General features: G+C 37.8%; 1 long non-coding RNA gene across 1 annotated transcript; it reads left to right on the forward strand.

Annotated features, from left to right (window-relative positions):
• The first annotated feature begins 950 nt into the window (after positions 1–950).
• LOC131495945 (uncharacterized) lies at positions 951–8,901 on the forward strand. Its single transcript, XR_009254192.1, has 3 exons — positions 951–1,170; positions 7,237–7,281; positions 8,660–8,901. It is a non-coding gene; the product is annotated as an uncharacterized LOC131495945 (long non-coding RNA).
• The last annotated feature ends 11,275 nt before the right edge of the window (positions 8,902–20,176 follow it).

A 20,176-nucleotide genomic window follows, 5' to 3' on the forward strand; every position in this document is an offset into this window, starting at 1 on the left:
TCTCATTTAGAAGCATATTAGTATAAAATTGATTGTCAGAATTACCCTAAATAGAAATGTCGATGAGTTTCTTTTTGGAAGATTACATCTTTAACCTAAAAGGTCAAGTACTACTACTACTATTCATCCTGGCAGCTTGGTACATTTATTCTCTTGATTGTGATCTTTGGTATGATTACTAGAGTGGGCCTTGAGAAAAACTATCCTTTATGCTTTTTCTACATTACATAAAGGCATACAGGTGAAATACAGAAAGACTCACACAGGGCTGAAGGGTAGTATAATTCCCAAAATGGCTAAAAAGAGCACCATGGTGGGAGGGAGATATGTGGAAGACTGAAGACAGAAAGGGCAGATTCTGCCTCCAGTGCCTTGGTAACTGTTATAAGCTAATTGCCTCTGTAGCTGTTTTAGTTCTTTCTGATCACACGTCTGTCATCTACTATCTCCCCTAGAGATTGTTGGTCTCATGATTCCTCAGTGTCAAATGCTCAGTTTCTTTGAGATAATAAGTGAAATGTACAAGAGTGGTGAAAGCAAATGCTTGAAAATGTCTTTGAGGGATGGTTTAGTTTTATATCTGTAAACAGGTTTACTAAATATAAGTGTGTATATATAATGGTATCCTGAAGCATCCTGTCAGTACAGCCATCCCAGAAGACAGCAAGTATTATTTGTTAAGCCATGTACATCACTGATAGCCACTTATTTCCCTTCCCTAATTTGAATTGTTAGGAATCCCCCTGGAAACAAAAGTATTTCTTTAGAACAGTTTTAAAAGTACAATTTTAGATAGTAGGTGTGCTCTGTCACATGTTCAGTGCTAAAACACTGTTCAATGGCAAATGCTATTTACTATTATGGAAACTTAAAAAAATGTATGTCATTTAGGAATGATTTAGGGAAAAAGAAAATGTATTTGTGTTTTTTAATCTTCACAGGAGTAATGAGAGACTGTCAGAGAGCAATACAAAACTTCTTGTGGAGAGACAGCAGCACCAAACTTTACTCAGGACCCTTACTATGAGCCCAGGCCTGGAACCACCTTATTGTGGACATTTTGAAAATAATTTAGTGCTCAATGGAAACTTTACTCCAGGAGGAAACTTAGTGATTCCTACCTTGAACCCACGGCCGTCATATGACTACTGAGAGACTTCCTTGTGGAAGGTTAGTTATATTATCTGTTTTACTTTGGGTTTCAGATATCTGATATAATAGTTACTTTTATTTTGGTGAAATTCTGAGTTGTTTAAGTAACTAATACATACGAAGTAAAAGTCATAATTATATGTGCTAAGAAAGAACTGAGGTAAAATTATATATATATATATAATATAATATATATAATATATTATATATATAATATTAATATAATGTATATAATATATATTATAATATAATATATAATATATATAATATTAGTCCCTTGATCTCTCATTTCTAAGAGATACTTATTTTTATTTTATTTTACTGAGAGAATGAGTGAGTGCATGCAGGGGAGGGGCAAAAGGAGAGGAAGAAAGAGAATCCCAAGCAGGTTTCATGCTCAGCACAGAGCTGAATGTGGGGCTCTGTCTCAAAACCATGAGATCATGGCCTGAGTCAAAATGAAGATTTGGACACTAAAAACAACTGAGCCACACAGATGCACCACAAGAGACACCTAGTATTAACTGTATTCAGTAAATACAACTAAACTGACCCATGTAAAATTTCCTGAAAAGCTTTCATTTAAATTTGATTTTAGAAAGTAAATGTGATTGCCTGCTAACCATAGGTACACTTAGATGCTTGGACTTATTTTCAGTTGGCAGTGGTTCATAAACATTTGAACGTTTTGTTATAATCCAGTTTTTGCACCCCTGTATGTCAGTGAATGTTCGTCCTCCAAACACTTAACGACATGAATGTTTACTATTTAAAAGAATCCATGGGGGTGCCTGGGTGGCTCAGTCAGTTCAGCGTCTAACTCTTGATCTCAGCTTAGGTTTTGATCTCAGGGTCATGAGTCCAAGTCCTGCATTGGGCTCTACGCTAAGCATGGAGGCTACTTAAAAAAAAAAAAAGAATCCATGGTAAGTCCTTTTTATGAATTAAATCAACTTGTAACACTAAAAAGATTAATTTCTCTTTTAAGTTAAAATTTTGCTATTTTCTTACACGAGAATACATCTTTAATTGCTTTCTTATTTATGGCACTCTTTTTTCTTTTTCCTTTTTTTTGACTTATACCACCTTTGTTTCTATTTTTATAAAATATCTTGATGAGTGATTGTAGAGCATTTTATAAATAGCTAAATCAAGCAAATATTTGAATTTTTAAAATGAAACCTTTTTTTCTTCAAATGAGTTCTTTGCCCCTTTCTCTTTTCTTTTTCTGGAAGCCCTTGAATGCAAGTATTATTACACTGGATGTTGTCACACAGGTCCCTTAACCTAGCCTCATTTTAAATTTTTTTTTATTTTTTATTTTTGGCTTGGATGATTTCTACTACCCTGTCTTGCAAATTGTTGATCTGTTCTTCTGCATCTTCTTATCTGCTGTTGATTCCCTCTAGTGTATTTGTCATTTCTGTTATTGTATCCTTCAGATCTGATTGGTTCTTTTTTATATTTTCTGTCTCTTTGTTGATGTTATCACTGGATCCATTCATTCTTCTCCCAAGTTCACTGAGCATCTTTATGACCGTTACCTTGAACTCTTTATGAGGTACATTACTTATCTCTGTTTCACTTAGTTGTTTTCTTAGGTTTTCTCATGTTCTTTCATTTGGAATGTACTCTCTGTGTCCTCAGTTTGTCTGACTTCCATGTTTGTTCCTAAAATGGTTCCTATCAACTTTTTCTCTCTTTCGAGTGGGCGTTGCTTTTGAACAATGTACGTTAGTTATGAAGTCAAGGAAGAAGAGAATGTTTCTGTAAGTGTTGTCTAGTCATTTTTCTTGGTGGAGCTGTGACAGGTGACACTGGGTAGGTGGCAAGTAACCCTGGTCTTTTCTTTCTAAATTCAGAACACAGGAGACAGGGAGATGGAGATAAACTTAGTAGCTTTATTACTAATACACACTAACAAATTGGAGGATATGATTTAGGTTATGTTAGCCACATTGGGCTTCCTCCCAAATTGGGCACTTCCCCACACAGTTGTAAATTGAGGAAACAAATGCTTGACACCCACCCCGGGGGCAGGGTGCTTACCACAGAGCTGAGAGCAGACCCAAATTCATGTTACTGTGGGCAGGCACATCTTTTCAAAGAGGAGATTCAGAAACACATCAGCACTGCTTAGCTCCTTCTCCCAAATTCACCTGTTAGGTAAGTCTCCTTTCCCGTCGGGAGGGAGAGAGAGATAAGTCCACATGTGAGAAGTGAAGATTCACCTATAATTTCCGACTGGATTTAAATTATTAATAAAGTCAATTGTGTCTTTTGTACATACCAACGAATGATGAGAGGTTAGGCAGAAGCATGCTAGATGGGAAAGAGAAATCTGTGTTGGGTTTCAAATTTTGCTATAAATAACCACACCATGGGTTCACTCATTGGTTGATTGATGTTGATAAACCAAATTTTCTTTGGAAAGAATAAATAATGCTTTCAGGAAGAATTTCCTCAGTTTCAGCTTGCTTGCTTCACCTAAAGATTTTCTCTTTCAAGTTCTCTGTCCTGTGGTTTAAAAAAGTTGTGCTTGGCGCGCCTGGGTGGCTCAGTCGGTTAAGCGGCCAACTTCGGCTCAGGTCATGATCTCGCGGTCTGTGAGTTCGAGCCCCGCATCGGGCTCTGTGCTGACAGCTCAGAGCCTGGAGCCTGTTTCAGATTCTGTGTCTCCCTCTCTCTGACCCTCCCCCATTCATGCTCTGTCTCTCTCTGTCTCAAAAGTAAATAAACATTAAAAAAAATTAAAGAAAAGTTGTGCTTAAAAATTGACTGCTACTAAAAGAAGTTAACATAATTTCTGTTCCTTTATTTTCATTCATGACTTTAAAATTTGTAATTTAGTTAGAGAGCTACTATTGTGTACCTCATACCTAAGCATTACTGAACCACATGACAAAGTTTTATGTATTCATTTTCTCTGAGTCATACTTAAAATACACGTATTTTTCCTGACTATGAGGAAGTAACTGGCATAGAACTCTAGGCTTGGTAAGACCACAAGTGTATTCCTGGTCTGCATCTAGTTGGTTTCATGACCTCAGGCAAAGTACACTCTCTCTGAGCCCTATTTGTCTATTACACAAAATTCGGGATTTTGACTAAATTAGTGACTTTTATACCTTCAAAATAATTTTTTTCAAAGAATAGAACGTTGTTTTTTGCTTTTTGCATTAAACTGTATTGTGTAAAACAGAGAGAAGTAGAGCTGTCTAACTAAAGGAGAGATGGAGACTACGGCTGTGACTTCCTTGTCCCTCAATCCTGCAGTGTCCCCAACCGAACCTTAGATTTCTATGGGCCATATTTGAATGTTAACAGTTAATGAGAAAATCCTTCTAATTAAAAATCCTTTAAAAATGTTCTTTGAATTAAAATTTGCTGATATATAGTTTTTCTGTGTATAATTTTCTCACCCTCTTATATTTCTGATCAATGGAAAGGTATACATAAAAGTACACATGTGTTCTTATTCATGGACTTGAAAGCTATTTTCACCATCGAAACACAGTTTTTACTTAGATAAAAATATAAAGGTCACAAAGGTAAATATTTAGGAAAAAAGCTTTTGGGGAAAAGATGCAACATTACCTTGGTAGCTCCTTAAGTCATGTCATATAGAAAACGAGGTTTATATTTTATATCGTATTTATTAATGGTAATATAAAATTGTTTGAATAAAGCCTTCTCCCATCATCTGGTATTGAGTTATTAATTTTATAAGTCTGGTATAGTCATGTTGTCCCATTCATTTTATAAGGCCTGAATATAATGCTACTGTCAAAAAAGTGTTATGGTTCCTCAAAAACTTAAAAATAGATATTCATTAATTCCACTGCTGCGTATTTACCCAAAGAAAATGAAAACACTAATTTGAAAAGTTGTATGCATCCCTATGTTTATGGAAACATTGTTTGCGATAACCAAAATAGGGAAGCAACCTAAGTGTCCATGGACAGATGAATGGATAAAGACAATGTGTAATATGCATACAATGAAATATAGCTCAGCTATCAAAAAGAATGAGATCTTGCCATTTGTGACAACATTGATAGACCTAGAGGGTATTATGCTAGGTGAAATAATTCGGAGAGAGACAAATAAATACTATCTTATTTCACTTACATGTGGAGTACAAAAAAAAAACAAAACAAGTGAACAAACAGAATCATAACTACAGAGGACAAATTGGTGGTTGCTAAAGGGGAGGTGGGTAGAGAGGTATGGGCAAAATAGGTGAAGGGGAGTAAGAGGTACAAATTCCAGTTATAAAGTAAATAAGTCACAGGAATGAAGAATACAGCATATGGAATATCCTCAATAATATTGTATTAATGTTGTATGGTGACAGAGGGTAACTACACGTATGGTAGCAAGCTTAGCATAGTGTATACAATTGTCCAATCTGAATTTGTATACTGAAAAACTAGTGTAACATTGTATGTCAACTATACTTCAATTATAAAAAAGGTATTAGGGAAAACAGTCTTTGAAAATATTGGGAAATATGTCAGCCAAAACATTTGTCCTCACACCTAAATTTGTAAAGACATTGGAATCCTTATCACCACAGTGTTGATTATGTCCTGTACACTATTTTGGAGCCTGTTTGGGGCATTCAGGGAGAGGCTACCTTGTCTAAGAAAGATCTAAATAAGAACATTCTAGACAGGAACAGTTGTAATATACAGTTGACCCTTGACCAACATGGTTTTGCACTGTGCGGGTCTACTTTACTTACACATGGATTATTTTTGGATACTGTACAGTACTGTAAGTGTATTTCCTCTTCCTTCCATTTTTCTTAATGTCATTTTTTGCCCTAGCTTATTCTACTGTACGAAACATGTATGAACCGGCTGTTTATGTTACCGGTAATGCTTCCAGTCAACAGTAGGCTATTAGTAATTAAGTTTTGGGGGATGAAAAATTATATACAGGTTTTTGACTGTACCCCACCCCTGTGTTATTCAAGGGTCACCTATAGTTTTAAATATTCGTACACATTTCATAAGTAAGTGGATAACCATAACTTTAATAAGTCAAGTGTTTCAAAACTTGGTCCTAATTTGGAGAAAGGAAACAAAGTTACAATTGAAAATTGTATATTGTTTTCCTTATCTCTAATGGAGAAAGTTATACATCAGAAGCTAACTTTGAAAACTGTTGTAACCCTCTATTTTTCCTTTCTTCAAAGAGATTTTCTGAAATCTTTGTGTGCATATGAAAAGAAATAAGTGTTTTAGTCATAATACAGATAGCAAAATATTTTTACTCAATTTTTTGCCAGTAGAATTTCCACATGACAGTAAGACAGTCCCACTTTTTTCATTTTATATGTATTTAAGAGTCAGTCCTGAAAAATTAATAGCAAAAAGCATTCCTTCAAATTTTGTTTTTCTAAAAGTGAAAAAATGGAAAGCCCATTTTAAGGAACTATTCATTAAGGTAAAAAACTGATTAAACTTTCATAAATGGCAGTTTTTCTAATCATTTCCAAGTAATAATTCAGTATACAATATGATTCTTGTTTAAACTTTTTGTACCAGTAAGACTAAACATCACGTTTCAGAGATTATACACATTCAATAGATCAATATTGATTGTGCTTTTTATCACATTCACTTAAATAGTATTATATATATATGTATATATATATATATATACATATATATATAATATGCACATATTATATGTATTAGTATAATACACATAATGTATTATATATATAATATACACATATTATATATATGTATACACACACACGTGTATATGTATACATATATATAATACATATGTATTATACATACATATACACGTGTATACATATTCACGTGTGTGTGTGTGTGTGTGTGTGTGTGTGTGTGTGTGTATGTATCTGTTCTCCGTTATCTAAAACTAAAATAAAATAGGTAGGAATTTATTTTATTCATGTGATAGTTTTTCTATTTAAGCAATCCCTAACTTTGGTTTAATCTCTACAAGTATTATTTCAAGACCACATGTCGTAAGCTATATATAATTCTTACCATGTCTTGTTTACCTTACACATTCTAAATAATATTTGGCTTATTTCAGATGCAGCGGGAGTTGGAAAAAGAATAACCAGAGCACTAGAAGAAGGTATGTTGCCAAAATGTATGAAGTTATATATCATTGATTTCTGAACTAAACTATAAATAGTAAATGTCATCCCTTTCCATTGTTTGGATAATAGATACTACATTCACATTTTTTGTACATATCTAATAAAAAATGTAAAAGCATGAGCATAATGAAGAACACAATTCCTCCTCATTTAGTCCTCATGTTTCATAGCTCTTTTAAAATCTCCCACAAGTCTAGGGGCACCCAGGTGGCTCAGTCGGTTGGGCGACTGATTTCAGCTCAGGTGGGTTCAGGCCCCACAGAGGGCTCTGTGCTGAAAGCTCGGAGCCTGGAGCCTGCTTCAGATTCTGTGTCTCCCTCTCTCTGTGCCCCTGCCCGCTTGTGGTTTGTCTCTCTCTCAAAAATAAACGTTAAAGAAGTTTTTTCAATCTCCCTAAGTCTATATATCTGTTATTATTTCTGGCGACAATCTTCCTTCACTGGTGCCATCCCTGTGGAACTGTCAACCTGCACAAGTCTCAGAAAAGGTGTGCTTTATCAAATTGTTGTTTCTGCTAGTGATAGAAGACCCAAAAATCCAAAGTCGTCTTAGTAATGCTTGGTTAAGTAATTAGAGGTCATATAGCTGTCACTTGACAGGTAACGGGTTTCAATCTTCACTCATTGACTTTGTCATTGCTTTTGCCCTCGGGTAAAACTTCAAATTCCTTAGCATGGAATGAAAACACCCAAATCAGTTTGCTTCTTGCCAGATGATTCAGCCTTGTCTCTCACTATTTGCCCTACTCTGCTGCTTTGCTCTAGCACCTTGTCAAACTAAACTACTCATAATTGCACAAGTGTTCTTCCTCACTTCTAGCTCTTTGTATGTGCTTCTTCCCTCTACCTAGCATACTTTTTCCTTGTCCTTCAGGTATCAGCTGACATATCACCTTCACCAAAGAGCAGACAATATTGACACAAAACTGGGATGTCCCTTCCGTATGTTCCAGTAGTGCTGTGTTTTATACCTGTCACTTACATCTGTTTACTTGGCTCTGTTTGGAAATGCCTGTTTGATTTTTCAGTTTATAGTTTATGATTGTTCAGGGTGGACTGTGTCCTCATCTTGTAATTTCACCTTGTAATGAAAAAACCAGAAACTCTGATATGTATCCACAATAGCAATTAATTCAGTGTGCAACCCTGAGCAAAATATATTTAATACTAATCTTGGGTTTCATATTGCAGTTGTACATAGGTATTTTTCATTTTTCTTAACATCATAAAGGCCCCAACTTTCTTTTTGTCTTTTTCTTTTTTTTTTTCTTTTCTTCTTCTTTTTTTTTTTTTAATCACTTGTAGTTGAAAATTATTTTGGAGAAAGAAAATAATTCTTTCTTTTCCTTTTCAGCTGCTACCGAATTTGAATGAGGATCCTGTAGAAATCCTTTAGTATCTACTGATGATTCAATTCTAAATCAAGATCCAGTATGGAAAGCGTCACGAGAATATGTACAGATTTTGAACAAAAATTATACAATTTGAAAAATAAATAGAAAAAATTTACTGGATGCTTACAAAACATTTTCATTGCTTCCCAATTGAACACACTATACGGCAAAATCTTGATTAAAGGAAAAAGTTTTTGTTTCATATGTGTGTAATGAAAATCTTTATAATATTTTAAACTATGTTTCTTGGCATCTCATTAACTTTTAAGCACATTTTGTACGTGGAAACCAGCACTAGAGGGTTTTACATACATCAGACCACTCCACTACCAGCGGTTTGAACAGCACCCAAACAACCAAGTTGTCATTAATACTTCAGTAGTGTTCATGGATGGCTTTTTGTATTTTCCAATTTTTATGACTATATGTGGGCCTAAAGATTTAGACATTATGTTGATATATTCCTGCTATGCCTATTGCCAATGTGTGTACATATTACAATTTTTTTTATACTACCATAAAACCTATCTATAATTTTAATTGTAAACACTGATTCGTAGCTCTTTCCACATGGAGAAATAAGATTTGCCTAAGGCTTTTCAACTTTTCTATTTATTTATTTATTTATTTATTTATTTATTTATTTTTGATTTGCTTTTTGGAAACAAAGTTAGAGACAAGAAAAATTAGAGAAAACAAAACAAAAAAACCTCCCCCCCCCCCGCCCCAGAGCCATTTGCAAGTAAACTGCTAATGGGATGCCTGATTCCTGTAGCATTTAAATCCTACAAGTCAGTACATTCCACATAACTACCACACAACCTTCACAATCAGAACATTAACTCTAATACACTCGACTCTTAAACAACGGGGTTAAGGGCTCTGACCACGCCCCCCCACAGTCAAAAAGCCATGAACAACTTTTGACCCCCAAAGACTTAACCACTACTACTACCAGTAATCTTTTGTATATTATCGTATCATACTATATTCTTAAAGTAAGCTACAGAAAATAATACCATGAAGAAAATTATAAAAGAAATTACATTTCCAGTACTGAAAAAAAAAATCTGTGTGTAGTCAGTGCACCCATTAAAACTCTTTTGTTCAAGGGTTCAGTATAATTCTATCATTTATTCCTCATAATTCTCTTTAAGTTTGGTCACTTATCTGTAGTATACGTTATACCAAGGAAGGTCCTGTTTAGAGCCATATATTGAATTGTGTGTCTTGGTCTCTTTCACTCCAGAACAGTTCCTTTGTCTTTCCTCGACTTTCATGACTTTTAACCTTTTGACGGGTAAATTCCAGTAATGTGGAATGTCTTTCAATGTGGATTTTTCTTAGGCTTCCTTATGGTAAAATTCAGACCATACATGTTTAGCAAGAGTATCACTACAACCTACTCTTTGCATCCTATCATGTGACCTACAATTTTGATTTGTCCCCATACTGGTGATGTTAATGTTGGCCACCGGAGGTAGTATCTGCCAGGTTTCTCGCCTGGAATGTTAACTTTCCACTTTCCAATTATTTAGTATTTTATGGGGAAGTACTTTGAGACATGTAAATATCTCCTTTCTCAGACACCCTGTGCCAGGCCACCTCTTCTGCAGATGACTTGCCCCCCTGCAGGTTCTGAAAACCCCCACTGGGCTATTCTTCCCCTGTGCAGATGCCTCCCTACCCTGTTCAGTCTGTGATACTTCATTATTCTATACCATTCACTTTTCAGGGATGCTCTCACTTGAGCTCCAACACTGTGCAGGGTGACTGTCCTACACATAATGCCTTCCCCATTCTAAGCTCTAACACCTCACTCTGGACCCCCACAACTCCATGCCTCTGTTTCTAGGACTGGGAACTAAAATGTTGGGGATGAGAAAGAAGAAAGGAAGAAGGGCTCCACGGGTCTTTTATAATCAACTTGGCAAGCTCTCCAAAGCCGGTTCTCATTGGAATTGCATCAAATCGGCCAACAGTTTGTAAGGAAAGACATTTCTTATACTGATTTTTCCAAACAACTAGTCTTTTAATTATCTAAGCTTATTCCCCACAATATATTGTTTCTTACTCGAGTGTTTTTTCTGCAGATTCTTTTGGATTTGGTACATGCAGTGACATATAATCTATAAATAGTGGCATTTTTGTTTCCAATTCCTAGAGCCTTCATTTTTTTTCTTTCCTACTACAAGAATGACGTTGAGTAAATGTGAGGATAGTGAGTGTTCATGTCTTCTTGAAATTGCAGCATGTAAAAGTAGTTTTCTATAACTATGTAGATAGTGGGGTTTTTAAAAGTGTGCGTCTTTTATTAGTCTCTTAGTTTGCTCTTGCCGTTTACAACAGATCACCATCCACACAGTGTCTTAAAGCCACACGCATTTATCTCACATTTTTATGGGCCAGAAGCTAAGCAATGGCTTAGCTGGGTCCTTTGTTCAGGTTCTCACAAGGCTGTACTCAAGGTGTCTGCTAGACTGCGCTTCCCCATTTGGGTGCTTCAACGGGGAAGAATCTGCTTCCAAGCCCATTGAGTTTGTTTATAAGAGAATTTCCTTGTGACCGTATGACTGGACTCATTTCCACAGCTCTTTGCCAGTTGGAGGCTAGTTGGAGGCTTAGGTCCTAAGCGTTCCCAGACACTTGTCTTAGTCTTTTTGGGCTGCTCTAACAAAATACCATAGGCTTATGAAAAAAAAAAAAAGTTTTATTTTTCACAGTTCTGGAGGCTGGGAAGTCCAAAATGAAGGCACTGGCAGATTCAGTGTACAGCGACGGCCTGCTTCCTGGTTCATGGACGCTGGTCTTCCTGCTTGGCACAGGGCCAAGGGAGCTCTCACAGCCCTCCTTTATAAGGGCACTAATCCCATTCATGAGGGCTCCACCTTCGTGACTTCATCATTTCCCAAATCCCCCACTTCTAAATACTATCACGTTGAACATTAAGAGTTAACACATGAATTTGGGAATTTGTGGGGACACAAATATTCAGCCTAGAGCAAGGCTGTTCCTTGTTCTTGGCCACGCAGACTTCCTCAATACGGCCGCTTAGTTTAGGAGGCCAGCAAGGAGAATGTCACTTCAGCGAAGGCTCAGTCCTCCTTGAAGGGTGTTCACGTGATTAGATCAGGGTTGCCTAGCATAATCCTCCTTTGGATTAACTCTGAATTAACTGAATTAATTATGTCTGCAATTTTCCTTTACATGTGCCATATTCTAATAGCTAGAGTCAAGTCACAGATCTTAAGCGAAAAGATTTATAAAGAAAAGGTGACAACACTAAAGGGCAGATATTATGGGGTCACTTAGGGTCTTTCTGCTACAAGTATATTAAGGAAGTTCCCTTATAATACTAGTTTTCTAAGTTCTGTCATGAATGAATATTGAATGTTAAAAGATGTTTATTTCACATCTATTGAGATAATTTTTTTAACTGTTTATTTTTGAGAGAGACCAAGCAAGCCAGCAGGGGAGGGGCAGAGAGAGAGGGAGACAGGATCTGAAGCAAGCTCTGCACTGACAGTGGCGAGCCCAATGTGAACCCCACGTGGGGCTTAAACTCACATACTGTGAGATCATGACCTGAGCCTAAGTTGGATGCTTAACCGACTGAGCTACCCAGGTACCCTGAGATAAGTTTTTAAAATATTTGTGAATGGGGGGAGGGGCCAAGATGGCGGAACAACATGGAAGTTTTGTGTGTGTGTCTCCCATCCATGAAATACAGCCAGGCCAACACGAAACCATCCTACACACCTAGAACACTGATCGGAGGACTAACACAACAATCTGCACAACCCGAACCACAGAATTCAGCAGGAATTTACCCCAAAAGAAAGAGCATGAAGAAACCACAGCCAGGGATTTAACCAACACAGGTACAAGCAAGATGTCTGAACCAGAATTTAGAATCACGATAATAAGAATATTAGCTGGGGTCGAAAATAGATTAGAATCCCTTTCTGCAGAGATAAAAGAAGTAAAAAATAGCCAGAATGAAATTGAAAATAATATAACTGAGCTGCAATCCGGATGGATGCAGTGGCAGCAAGGATGGACAAGGCAGAACAGAGAATCCATGATATACAGGACAAACTTATAGAGAATAACGAAGCAGGAAAAAAAAGAGGGAGATGAAGGCAAAAGAGCATGATGTAAGCATTAGAGAAACCAGTGACTCATTAAAAAGGAACAACATCAGAATCATAGGGGTCCCAGAAGCGGAAGAGAGAGATATAGGGTTATTAAGGTTATGTGAGCAAATGATAGCGGAAAACATTTACAAAACCTGGGGACAGACACAGACATCAAAATCCAGGAAGCACAGAGGACCCCCATTAGATTCAACAAAAACCGACCAACAAGGCATATCATAATCAAATTCACAAAATACCCAGGCAAGGAGAGAATCATGAAAGCAGCAAGGAAAAAAAAAAAGTTCCCTAACCTAAAAGGGAAGACAGATCAGGTTTGCAGCAGACCTATCCACAGAAACTTGGCAGGCAAGAAAGCAGTGGCAGGATATATTCAGTGTGCTGAATCAGAAAAATATGCAGGGGCGCCTGGGTGGCTCAGTCGGTTAGGCGTCCAATTTTGGCTCTGGTCATGATCTCGCAGTTTGTGAGTTCGAGCCCCCTGTCGGGCTCTGTGCTGACAGGTCAGAGCCTGGAGCCTGCTTCGGATTCTCTGTCTCCCTCTCTCTCTGCCCCTCCTCTGCTCATGCTCTCTCTCTCTCTCTCTCTCTCTCTCTGTCAAAAATAAATAAACATTAAACAAATAAAAAAAATAAATGCAGCCAAGAATTCTTTATCCAGCAAGGCTGTCACTCAAAATAGGAGAGAGAAAAAGTTTCCCAGACAAACAAAAATTAAAGGAATTTGTGACCACTAAACCAGCCCTGCAAGAAATTTTAAGGGGGACTTTCTGAGGGAAGAAAAGATGAAAAAATATATATACATACATACATACATACATATATACATATACATATATGTATATATGTATACATATACATATATATATATATATACTAAAAGCAACAAAGATTAGAAAGGAGCAGAGAACTCCACCAGAAACTCCAAGTGTACAAGCGTCATAATGGCAATAAATTCATATCTTTCAGTACTCACTCTAAATGTCAGTGGCCTCAATGCTCCAATCAAAAGGCATAGGGTAACAGAATGGATAAGAAAACAAGGTCCATCTATATGCTGTTTACAGGAGACCCAGTTTAGACCTAAAGACACCTTCAGATTGAAAATAAGGGGATGGAGAACCATCTATCATGCTAATGGTCAACAAAAGAAAGCTAGAGTAGCCATACTTATATCAGACAATCTAGAGTTTAAAATAAAGACTGTATCAAGAGATGCAGAAGGGCATTATGTCATAATCAAGGTGTCTATCCACCAAGAAGACCTAACAATTGTAAACATTTATGCGCCAAATGTGACAGCACCTTAATATGTAAATCCATTAATCACGAACATAAAGAAACTCATCGATAGTAATACCATAATAGTAGGAGACTTCAACACCCCACTCACAGCAATGGACAGATCATATAATCAAAAAAAAAAAATCAACAAGGGAACAATGGCTTTGAATGACACACTGGACCAGATGGACTTAACAGATATATTCAGAACATTTCATCCTAAACCAGCAGAATATACGTTCTTCTCCAGTGCACATGGAACGTTCTCCAGAATAGACCATATACTGGGACATAAATCAGCCCTAAGTAAGTACAAAAAGATTGAGATCATACCGTGCATATTTTCAGACCACAACACTATGAACACTATGAAACTCACAGAGCTAGACAAATCCATGTAAATCTGCTCAGTCCCCATTTGACAATCCTTTTTGTGGCAAACATTCACATTTGAGGAATCAGAGTTTCAGGGATATAGTTTGGAGAGATTTCCGATAAAGGTGAAGCTTTTCCCCAAGTTATACAAACTTGCTTGTCTTCTGTCAGTGGTATCAGGATCCACTGACATCCGAGATGTCAACATAAGGCATCACTGCTCCAAATGGGTCACTAAGGAGATGGGCTCAGAACTCCAAGAGTTAAGCCTCAAATGAACTTTGATTACTTAATATTAAATAGCCCATGGTCTTTCTCCTATTATAAAATGCTAAATTTTTATCTTAACTGTTAGGAAGCTCCATATGAAATTTTATTGTCAATTATAATAATCCTGGGACCCTAATATGTATCTACTTCTAAAAAAATTGTTTGTATTCTAGTTGTATTCCAGTTTCCACTGGAATAGCTACTTACTTTATATTTTAGGCAAACTATAAATCGGAAATAAAAATATAACGGCTTATCAATAAAAACTCAAACACTGATTTATACAGATCATTTTTAGCATAATGAAAGTGACTACATTATTTGCATTTTTAGGGAACAATGCTGAGGAGAAAGAGAATATTGTCTGCAATAGGCATAACCTATTCAACTGTAACCATGATTAATCTAATACAGTTTGCAAATATTCCAATAGGAATATGATTATTCAAATTTTGTTTCTTTTAATGCTTATTTATTTTTGACAGAGAGAGACAGAGCATGAGCTGGCGAGGGGCAGAGAGAGAGGGAGACACAGAATCCGAAGCAGGCTACAGTCTCTGAGCTGTCAGCACAGAGCCCCACACGGGGCTCAAACTCGCAGACAGCGAGATCATGACCTGAGCCGAAGTCGGACGCTCAACCGACTGAGCCACCCAGGCGCCCCAGGAATACGATTATTTATAGTATACAGAAGGAAAAAGTGTCTTGTTTTCAAACTAACTTATGGGGCACCTGGGTGGCTCAGTCAGTTAAAAGGCCGACTTCGGTTCAGGTCATGATGTCATGGTTTGTGAGTTCAAGCCCTGCATTGGGCTCTATGCTGACAGCTCAGCCTGGAGCCTGCTTGGGATTCTGTGTCTCCCTTTCTCTCTGCCCCTCCCCCACTCATGCACGTGCTCTCTCTCTTTGAAAAATCAATAAACATTAAAAAAAATGAATAGAATACAAAAACAACTTAGAAAGTCTAACCTGGAAAATTCAATCCTATTCCGAAGACACTAACATAAAATACAAAATATATATTATAAATTAATATGGATTGCCTTGAAACCCTTGAAATCTTTATCAAAATAGACCATAAAACAGAGGCGACTGGGTAGCTCAGTCAGTTAAGCATCTGACTCCTGACTTTGGCTCAAGACATGGTCTCATGATTCATGAGTTCAAACCCAGTGCCTCCTAGGGATTGTCTCTCTCTTTCTCAAAATTAACTTTAAAAAAAATTACCAAGATTTCTTTGTGTCCAAAAGAGATCTGATTAGCACAGTCTAATATATATATATATATATATATATATATATATATATATATATATATGTATAAATATATGTGTGTATGTTTTTGTGTATATCACAGAAATATATGATATATATATGTGTATATATGTATACATATATATATATACATATATATATACATATATATAATAAAACAGTAATTGTAAACGCATTGCTTATGGAGGCAAAGTAGGTGACTTGAGTAAGTGAAGAACCTAAGTGGGGACAGTAGCAAACTGGAGACACACATACCTCATATAAAAAGGTCAGCCGCTGAAATGCATACCAAACAGTAGTATGGGCTCAAAGTACCAGGTATGATTCTATAAGAAGTGTCTGATCCAGATTTCTGCATGAGTGTCATAATTTTAAATGTTGACTCAATTTATGGAGGAAACGAAACACATCCAGGGGACAAATTTAGTCAATAGCCCACGGGTATTTTGGTTGTGCATAAAGCAAATATTTGTATGTAAATCTTTCCTGAAGTATCAGTATCACGTTTTAGCAAAAACTTAGGCCCCGACATGTAATAAAAATTGCTATTAAGACTCATAAGAGGGTAGGGGAGCCTGGGTGGTTCAGTCGGTTGAGCGTTGGACTTCGGCTCAGGTCACGATCTCACAGTCCATGAGTTCGAGCCCCGCGTCAGGCTCTGGGATGATGGCTCAGAGCCTGGAGCCTGCTTCCAATTCTGTGTCTCCCTCTCTCTCTGCCCCTCCCCCATTCATGCTCTGTCCCTCTCTGTCTCAAAAATAAATAAATGTTAAAAAAATATTTTAAAAAACAAGAAAAAGGGGCGCCTGGGTGGCGCAGTCGGTTAAGCGGCCGACTTCAGCCAGGTCATGATCTCGCGTCTGTGAGTTCGAGCCCCGCGTCGGGCTCTGTGCTGACAGCTCGGAGCCTGGAGCCTGTTTCCAATTCTGTGTCTCCCTCTCTCTCTGCCCCTCCCCCGTTCATGCTCTGTGTCTCTCTGTCCCAAAAATAAATAAAAAACATTGAAAAAAAAAATAAAAAAATAAAAATAAAAATAAAAAAATAAATAAAAAACAAGAAAAAAAAAGACTCATAAGAGGGGAGCCTGGGTGGCTTAGTCACTTGAGCATCTGACGCTTGACTTCAGCTCAGGTCATGATCCCAGAGTTGTGGGACTGAGTTCTGCATCAAGCTTGGCACTGAGCTTGGAGCCTGCTTGAGGTTCTCCCTCTCTCCCTCTGCCCTTCTCCCCCACTCACACTCTCTCTGTCTAAAAGAATCACAACAAAAAGACTCGTAACACCCACTTTAAGAATTTTTCCAACGCTTCTTAAAACCGCAATCTATCTGTGTTTAATTCTCCCAGACTGTTAATCAAATAGACAAATTAGTTCACAACTATGCCAAAACTAAATTATGAAAACAATTCCCAACTGCATTGTCACTAACTACATTTCCATGTTTAAAACTACCATTTGGATTATACCAGGGCGATATGAATTTAACAGACATCATAAGACAGTCGGTCACATAGCTTCAACTAATAAAGAAGATTGAAGATTTTATCCTATTGCAATCAGGAAAACACTGCTTGTAATAACCAAATGGCTATGAATATGAGAGAGAGAGAGAGAGAGAGAGAGAGAGAGAGCAAGCATGAGCGAGTGGGGGAGGGGCAGGGAGAGAGATTCTCATGTGTCTCTGCACCATCAGTGCAGAGCCCAATGTGGGGCTCAAACTCACAAACCATGAGATCACAACCTGAGTGGAAGTCGGTCACTTAATCAACCGAAAAACCTGTGTACCCCTGCATTCAATAGTTAGCTTTTTTTAATTTTTTTTAAATGTGCACTTTTTGTGGAAGAGAGAGAAAGAGCACGAGCAGGGGAGGGGCAAAAAGAGAGGGAGACTACAGAATATGAAGCAGGCTCCACGCTTTGTCTAAGCTGTCAGCACAGAGCCCAACACGGGGCTAGAACTTGTGAACTGTGAGATGATGCCTGAGCCTGAAGTCAGACACTTAACCGACTGAGCCACCCACACACCCCAGTAGTTCTTAACCAAGAGTTGTAGCACAGTCTCAAAAAAAATATTTCTAAATATCCATGTCTATGTATACATGTTACTAGATTTACTCAAACTCTTCAGGGGAGAGTTTAGGCTTGTTAAAAAAAAATTGAAACTTCCCCAGGGCACGGGGATTCACCACCACAATTCTAGCTGAGAGGTGGTGCAGCAGACAATCACATCAGTCTCATCTATGTGGCCAACTCCCTCTATCATTTAAAGATTTAGCCAAAAAAATGACTTATCAAAACTGCATTTAATTTCCCTGAGCAGAGGTAGAACAGGGACTAAATGTAAAGTCCAAATGCAACTTGATTGCATTACTTTTAAACTTCTTACTTCCAATCAAGATATTCTAGATTTCAGAGCAGAGTTTAGACTCTTACCTAAGTGGCTGTTTCTGCCAGAATAGGATTATATGACAGTGAATTATTTGTTCTTTTTTCTCCTTGACCACTTAATCAACCACCTGTTCACTGCCAATCTGATTTCCTCTGAGTCCTCCTACACTTGGTCTCTAGGCAGGTTTGCAACTCACTCTTTCCCTAAGTAACAATTATTCCCCTCAAACATTGAAGACTCCTTGACTAAACGTATAAACTGAAGGGGAAAAAAAAACAATAAAACAAACAACCTCTTCTTGATATTTTCTCTCACTTGTCAAATTTCCAAATTGGCCCACTTAGTTCTGACTGCTCCCTCCTTTCCCCTTTTTTCTCTTAAGCCTTGGCCAATAAAAGATAAATCCCATTTTTATAAATCACTTTTTTATCAAATAGGAACTTGTCAACAGCAGCAATATTTTTTATTGTAAAATGCATTTCTTTTCTTTGAGTTTTAAGACAAAGCCTAGGGCAAATTTTGCTTTCCTGTGTTGTTTTTCACTAATAAAAAAAATTGGATGGGAAAAATATTTGAAAAAAAATAAGTTTTACCTTTAACAAATATATTGTTTTCATAAATATTTGCCATAAATACATAAAACAAAGCAGTATTCTCTGTTTCTTTAGAAGTATCCTTATTTAAAATGAAATCGTAGGGGTGCCTAGGTGGCTCAGTTGGTAGAGCATCCAACTTTGGCTCAGGTCTTAATCTCATGGCTCATGAGTTCATGCCCTGCATTGGGCTCTGTGCTGACAGCTGGGAGCCTGGAGCCTGCTTCAGATTCTGAGTCTCCCTCTCTCTCTCTGCCCCTCTCCCCCTCTTGTTCTCTCTCTCTCTCTCTCTCTCTCTCTCTCTCTCAAAAATAAATAAAAAATAATAGGAAGAAAGAAAGAAAGAAAGAAAGAAATCTTAGATAAATAAGTTACTGCCAAATATTTTCATTCAGGGAACCCTTGAACTTCCGAATACGTAAAATTGACCCTGCCCATGTCAACCAAGGGTGTTCCTCTAGGGGCTTCAGCAGTGAGAGGTAATGCATGTCAAAGAAAAGGAAGGTGGGCCAGCAAGTGTGGCCATCATCTACTCCCCATGTACAGCTACAACCCTGCTGAGGAGCTACACAAGGTTGAGCAGGAGCTACTCTCTGAAGTGGGACACCCCAACATGGTACATGGCTGGCCGAGTGGCTACCAACACAAGTAGATGCCTTTGCTGGATGTCCAGACATGACCTGACCCCAATGTCCTCATCTTCAGAGCACCGGGGCCTGCAGTGCCCAGCACCTGCAACCTGTTGCTTTCTCCTCCCGCTTGCACACATCCAAGCTCTCCCTGCTGGGTCTGGGTCTCCATTCCTCCTCCCACCTATCCCCAGCAGCACCCCTTGCCTAAGCCCCTGCATAGCACCCAGCCTCCATCGTCGCCTCACTCCCCTCTAGACCTTTAGTCCTTTATGGGCTCTGAGACTACCATCCACTTGTAGGCACTAATGGAAACATTTTCTTTCTGGGGTGGAAGGGTGGCTGGGAGATACAACTTTGCCCTTTCTGTGGGCACTACTTTTTTCTAGCCCTCCCTGACTTGGCATTGGAGTTATTTCCATGATGAAAGGGCCTGATATATAGAATTCAGTGAGTGAGTATGTGTGTGCATGCGTGCATGCGTGTGTGTGTGTGTGAAATAAAACAT

This window comes from Neofelis nebulosa, chromosome 15, assembly GCF_028018385.1.
Source record: "Neofelis nebulosa isolate mNeoNeb1 chromosome 15, mNeoNeb1.pri, whole genome shotgun sequence".
NCBI classification, from domain to species: domain Eukaryota; kingdom Metazoa; phylum Chordata; class Mammalia; order Carnivora; family Felidae; genus Neofelis; species Neofelis nebulosa.